The 7233-nt window shown below is 44.1% G+C and overlaps 1 long non-coding RNA gene across 1 annotated transcript; it reads right to left on the bottom strand.

Annotated features, from left to right (window-relative positions):
* Positions 1 to 4196: 4196 nt before the first annotated feature.
* Positions 4197 to 6876, bottom strand: LOC134935549 (uncharacterized). Its single transcript, XR_010180240.1, has 3 exons — positions 5817 to 6876; positions 5529 to 5741; positions 4197 to 4907 (listed from the first exon to the last, which is right to left on the bottom strand). It is a non-coding gene; the product is annotated as an uncharacterized LOC134935549 (long non-coding RNA).
* Between the last annotated feature and the right edge of the window lie 357 nt (positions 6877 to 7233).

Below are 7233 nucleotides of genomic sequence, written 5' to 3' on the forward strand. Positions count from 1 at the left end.
CAATTGAATATTCGATTTGTGAGCTATGTTTGATAGATTGCATAGCATACCTATATATATTCAATACAATTCAATGCACAGTGAGTAGTTTGTAGACTGTCCATTTCTTAATGTGTGGGGTTTGTGGCTTGCCAGCCATCTTTGGTGGTCATGCTTTTCAGCAGCTCCATGAGAGATAAACACTATCTCTTGACGTTTACTGGAACGCCCCTCCAATCTGACTCATAGTTAGTGGTCATCTGGGGCCAGCTAAAACAGTAATCGCACCTTGTTTCCGACCAACTACTACCTAGCATCAGCTCCTTTGCCTACCAGCCTGCCATCTCATCTGGATTGTGTGCCCACTAATGTATTGTGCTCCAGAGTGACAGCTAACTATTTTGATTTATTCAAAAGATATGACAAGCAGTAGGTGCAACCTTGCAGACCATTGCCCCAGTGTCCTGGCTCACGACCTATACAGACTTTACGGGAGTGCTGGACTGTGTGACCGGGATTCAGATGAAATCCTGAGAGCCGACAATGCCGGCAGCTGGAATCCCGGCACACCAGGGCTATTCCCACTTCCTCAACATCCTCAGAGTGGGAATAGATCCTGTGGCTAGCGCAGCAAGCTGAGCTCACAAGGGCACTCATAGCACTCACCCCACTGCCGGCACTCTGGTGGGCAGGATGCCGCTGTGGGGATATTGAGACGGCATCCCGTCCGCCGGGATAACGTACGTAACCCGTGTGACCACTCTTCGTAGATACATCAAGTGTCCCACCTACCCACTACACATGCTCGCACTGGTTACCGACAGTTACTAGATCCAGCAGATGGGAACCCCCTTAATAACCACTTAACTGCCATGGTCAGATCTCATGTGACTGCGCCGTCCCACCCTGTCCCCCCATTTTTGATGAGGGGATCCATTCCGCAGATGTGAATAATACAATGTTTAAATATTTAAAAAAAATACTTTTAAACTTTATTAAATAAAATACATTTTAAAAAACAATGTTATTAACAGTTTTGAAGGGAAAAATCGTCAGTTAAGTGGAGTCCCTCAGACATAGAGCATGCCTCACAACAGATCGCATTTTCCTACTTAAAAATGACAAAATGTTAAGAACGTTTCTATCTGACAGCTGGACACCTGCAAGATCATCTGGGGTAAATTTACTAAACCTTCTAAAAATGAAAAGAGGGGATGTTGCCCATAGCAACCAATCAGATTCTGACCATAATTTTGCAGGATACAATAGAGAAATGATAGACAGAATCTGATTGTTGCCTATAGTAACTATCACCTCGTTTCATTTTTAGAAGCTTTAGTAAATTTACCCAAGTCCGACTTTCACGCTAACATTTAGGCTATACATTTGTTTTAGAATGATGTATTAGGTCTTTTTTTTATTTTTTATACAATTATTAATTTTATTACTGAATGCTTAGATAAAAACGAGTTTTATGGTAAGAACTTACCTTTGTTAAAACTCTTTCTGCGAGGTACACTGGGCTCCACAAGTCTGGACAATGGGGTGTAGAGTAGGATCTTGATCCGAGGCACCAACAGACTCAAAGCTTTGACTGTTCCCAGAATGCACAGCCCCACCTCCTATATCACCCCGCCTCCCAGCACAGGAGCTCAGTTTTAGTTAACCAGCCCAATGCAGTAGCAGGAAAAGAGTTAGTAGCCACATATATACCACACTCTCATGACAAGAGAAGTGTCAGCGGCTAATGCCATATCAACCCAAAGAAGCTAAGTGCGTCAGGGTGGGCGACTTGTGGAGCCCAGTGTACCTCGCAGAAAGAGTTTTAACAAAGGTAAGTTCTTACCATAAAACTCGTTTTCTGCTGCGGGGTACACTGGGCTCCCCAAGTCTAGACAATGGGGATGTCCTAAAGCAGGTCCTTATGGGAGGGGACGCACTGTAGCGGGCACAAGAACCCGGCGTCCAAAGGAAGCATCCTGGGAAGCGGCAATATCGAAGGCATAGAACCTTTTGAACGTGTTCCCGGAGGACCACGTAGCCGCCTTGCACAATTGATCAAGGGTCGCACCACGGTGGGCCATCCAAGAAGGTCCAACAGACCGAGTAGAATGGGCAGTAATGTGAGCAGGAGCTGACAGACGAGCCTTCACATAAGCATGTGCAATCACCATTCTAATCCATCTGGCCAGGGTCTGCTTGTGAGCAGGACAGCCACGTTTGTGAAATCCAAACAAAACAAAGGGGTAAATTTACTAAGGTCCCGATTTTGACCGAGATGCCGTTTTTTCATCAGTGTCATCTCGGTAATTTACTAAGCAATAATCACGGCAGTGATGAGGGCATTTGTGTTTTTTTGGAAGTAGTTGTAAAAAAATACGAATGAATACACCATCGGTCAAAATACGCCTGTTTAGATATGAATCTCGGTCATTTACTAACCATTCGTAATTGTAATGTCTGCCGTGAAAATGCATTTGCGGCCGTGAAAAATTACAAATCGTAAAAAAAGTCCTAAAAAAAAACACCTGCTTTTGAAAAGCGTGTTTACATGTGTACTCAATTATCCATTACTCACACCTGAATGTTTGGCCCTATAAAAGTGTTCCAGGCACATTTTGAAATTCTCTCACTCTGAAATGGCAGCTGTGGTGTGTGCCAATGACTTTCTGTTTGCTGTGGGATACCTTAGACTGCTCCATGAGGCTTCCATAAATCAGGGCCAGGTAAGTGAACATGGTCAGCAGGTTGTACAGGTGCCGCGGAGGCTGCGCCAGCCACGTTTTTTTCGGGGTCGTTTAAACTTAAACGCATTGTCCGATGATAGGGTCATACAGATGTTCCGCCTAAATAGAACCAACATTTTCCGCCTGTATGACCTTGTCAAACTGGGACTAGACCCTGAGACAGCACGCTCTCGCTCTGTCTCGGGCCTGCACAAACTCCTGGCTGTGTTACACTTTATGGCTACTGGGAGCTTCCAGGCTGTGGCAGGCGACGTTATTGGTATCTCACAGCCAACCTTTTCAAAATATTTGAATCAGGTGAGTCTAAAAATACATAGCCGGTTATGTCTAAGTGTTGCTTCTGTAAGCTCTTACAACACAGTATTGTATAGAATATATAACATGACACTCACCTTAGATTGTTTAATGTCCACTCAGGTTTTGGATGTCTTGGATCCACATATTAATGCCTCAATCTGCTTCCCTACCCAGGAGTCGGAGTGGTGTGCTGTCAGGGTAGCTTTCTATGAGCTTGCTCGCATGCCAAATGTGCTGGGGGCCATAGATTGCACACACGTTCAGCTGAGATCACCTAGGGGCCGTCAATATATATATACTAATAGACATATGGCCCAATCCACTAATGTCCAGGTGGTCTGTGATGCAAAACTAAAAATTATGAGTGTTGTTGCAGGTTACCCTGGTGGCTGCCATGACTCCTTCATCCTCAGTCAGTCATCGCTCTTCGATAAATTTGAGGACGGACAAATGCCTGATGGCTGACTGCTGGGTATGTTTCAAATGTGTTGTGTGTATGTCTTTTAACAACAAACTCCATTTTTGTCTAGGGTAATTAATAATCTTACACATGTACTAATGTTGACTATATCTGTTTTTCAGGTGATGGTGGTTACGGCTGCTACTCTTGGCTCCTTACTCCATTGTCCCAACCTGATTCTCCTGCTGAACACAGTTACAATCATGCACATAAGGCTACGCGGAATGTGATAGAAAGATGTTTTGGTCTGCTGAAATCACGGTTTCGGTGTCTGGATAAATCTGCAGGCCTTTTGTTGTATAGTCCCTCAAAGGTGACTAGGATTGTGTTCTGCTGCTGTTTTCTCCATAATCTGTGTTTAAGTCAACATCTGGCACATGATGAGAGAGAAAGCAGTCAGCAAGCAGAGGAGTTTGAATCATCTGGTGACAGTGTGAGTACAGATGTAGGGAGGCAGGTAAGGCAAGAAGTGATTCATCGGTATTTTACTGGTAAGTTTTTGTTGGATGTAATTATCCTTGACTAAACACTTTGCAATACAAACAATTGTGTGTTTTGTTACTTACTGTTTGTTGTTTATAGTGGTGTGTACATTGTAGTTATTTTTTGTTATGAATACATTGTCATTCATTACCCCTGAAAAACAGACATACATACATAGCAGCTTCTACAATGTTTGACACGGACACTGGAAGTTGTGTGATTTCCCTGAAATTTTTTTTATTGAGTTACACAAATGTTTGGTTTGTTTTATTTTTTGCGCTTGTGTGTGCTGGGTGCTGTGCTTTGTGCTGGCTCACTGGCACATGCTCGGGAGGATCGCCGAACAGGGGAGGTTACTGGCGTTTGGCTAGGGGTCGTGGTTCCAGAGCTGGAGCTCACTTGTTGTGCTGCCATCAATGATATGTTGTTGCTTAAATTATTGATGCTGGCATTCAGTTGTGTGTTGGTTGCAGTGTGGCTGGCTACAATCCGGGATAATGATTCATTCACAACCTGGTTGTGTTGTATCAGTTGTATGAGTGTTTGGTGCTGGTGCTGTTGCTCATCAATGATGCGCGTCAAATGAGCCAGCATTTGGTTGTTGTCTGCCCGTATTTGCTCCATAGATGTTGCGATTCGGCCTACTTGGACAATCAGTCTGCCCGAGTTGCGACTAATGCGCGGTAGATGATGGGGCAGACTGGCAAGGTGTTGGGTATGGGCGGTCAGGCTGGCATTGCTTTGGGTCTGTTGGCTTGTCCAACTGGACCAAAAGTCATCTGGAATTTGTGGCTGGGGTGGAGCTTGGACCAGTTGTGGACTCATGGAGGCTTGGGGGATATCCTGCGGCTGTAATGGCTGGCTCGGGCCAACAGGTGTTAGGTTGTATGTTGCCTGTTGGTCTTGTCCCTGCTGGTCCACGTCGGCCATCAAGCTTGGCTCTGTATGGGGTGGCCAACATGCACTGTTTACTTTACAAATAATATATTTGCTAGTTCTAAACATTTCTAAATTAATAATACTCCATTCTTTTTGTCTTTTGAGTTGTGTTTTTAAAATTAAAATTTCTTTGGTTTACAAACACATATATACCATCACAGGCGTGCACATAGACTGACTTGCGGAATCCTCACCTAACTACCTCCCCTCCACAGCATTACAGTGTTCTGTCACCTCCCCTGTCCAGGATATAGACTGCTTACCTGGATGGTCCAGAGGAGCGGAGCAAGTAAGCAGTCTACATACAGGACAGGGGAGGTGTGTGAACACTATAATGGTGTGGAGGGGGTGGTGGTGGATTGAGTTCGGTCAGTAATGTGGTGTTATTTTTATGCGCACGTGTGTGGTCTAAATTTATTAAGATGGGTGTTCAATTTTAAATGTGATGTTGCCCATAGCAACCACTAAGACATAGAAAATTTCAGCATTTGCACCTTAAAAAATTTAAGACGTAAAATCACATTGGTTATTATGGCAAACATGTCATCTCATCTACAACTCACATCATAGTAACTGTACTGTGTAGATTATTTTCTATGTGTTTAGTGTATGTTTTGACTCACCAGATAACTGAGGTGATCGTGGCTCATCACTCTGTGGACTAGCCAATAGTGCCTGTGGTGGCTGGGGTGAGACTGCAGAAATGCGCCGCCTGGGTGGGGAAGATGGAGCCGCAGATTCGGAGACAAGACGCCGTGTCTTACTTGGCCTCCTGGGTAAGTGACCCGAGCCCTGTGATGGGCGCCTTAGAGGAGGGCGGCTTACAGAAGCTGAACCTATGAGAATATATAAACATTAATATTTTGTACTTCTATGTGTTTGCAGAATATGTGACTACAGTGAATTCTGACCTGCAATCCCAGCATCATCATGAGTTGTCTGTGGCCTGTCTGGCCGGCTGGTCTGTCGGACTGTTGAAAAAGTTGAAAAAACATTATGACCATACTTTGTAAAAAAATGCTAACTGCAAAGCCTTAGTGTACTGTAACCATCTTGTACGTATTGTAAAGTAAACTAATTTCTGCTTAAGATCTTCGTGATTCCTTAATTTGTGATGTATCTAAAAATGAACATGGTGTTGCACAAAATAAATCAGTAACATTGATGAATTATGTGTCAGATATTGCAGAGATTGATTACTTGCAACTTGAACCAAACTGGAAAAAAATGATTATAAAAAAAACAAATTAAAAACACACACACAAATCATAACAAGCTGCTATTAGATACAACAGCTATGGCCAAGCAATATCTCATATTAATTTTTGGAACTACACATACCAGCATGCACTGCACCTGATTTTGCATTAAAAATTTAAAAATATACAGCCAAGGCATGATGGGAAATGCATTTTCAAAACACAAAAACAGCTTAAGGGTGCACAGGCCTGCAATACATGACCAACACAATGTATGCATACTTTTAAAAAAAATTCTTTTTGCAGCATTATCATTTTTCAATCTTTACAATATAATTTATAAATTTCAAACTCACCATCCTGCGTGGGTCGGTCCGAATCCCGGACATGAGTTGCAGACACCACTTCTGCAGGAATCAGTGCCCGCACAGGCTCCTCCCAGTCACGATAGGTTGCCCGGAAAGGGGGGCCACCCCCAGTTTTGCGGGCTGATTTAGCCTCTTTGGCCATCTTGGCCTTGACACGGCGCTTTATGTCGTAGAACCTCTTGCGACACGTGTCCTCAGTCCGCCTCACCACACCCTCACTATTTACTGCCACTATTACTTTCCCCCACAGAACAGACTTCCTGCGGGAGGACACCTTGGCAGCATCCTGCCCAAACAATTGCCGATGGTGCTTCATGAGCTCACGCACCAACGCCATGTTTTCAGCATAGCTGAACTTAGTATTCCTGCCAGTCTTGGTAGTGGTGCGTGGCTGCGGAGCCACAGCACCATCACTCTCACTGGAGAATGCAGCAACAGGCACCCCCTCCTCCTCACTAACCTCCTCCCTCTCACTAACCCCCTCCACCTCACTCACCTCCTCCACCTCACTAACCGCCTCCCTCTCACTAACCTCCTCCACCACACTGACCTCTGAGTCAGACATGAGGACAAACGACACAAAACACAGAAAAATAAAAACAGAAAACACACTCCTCCACTACTACTACTACTACACACCACACAGCCAACACACACGCTCACTCACTCACAATGACAAAAGACTATAAAAAAAAAACAAGGACAACAAAGTTTACAAACTGTGAAAAAACAATACAACAAATATGACAAGACTACTTACA

The sequence above is a fragment of the Pseudophryne corroboree genome, chromosome 6 (assembly GCF_028390025.1).
Source record: "Pseudophryne corroboree isolate aPseCor3 chromosome 6, aPseCor3.hap2, whole genome shotgun sequence".
Classification (NCBI taxonomy): Eukaryota; Metazoa; Chordata; class Amphibia; order Anura; family Myobatrachidae; genus Pseudophryne; species Pseudophryne corroboree.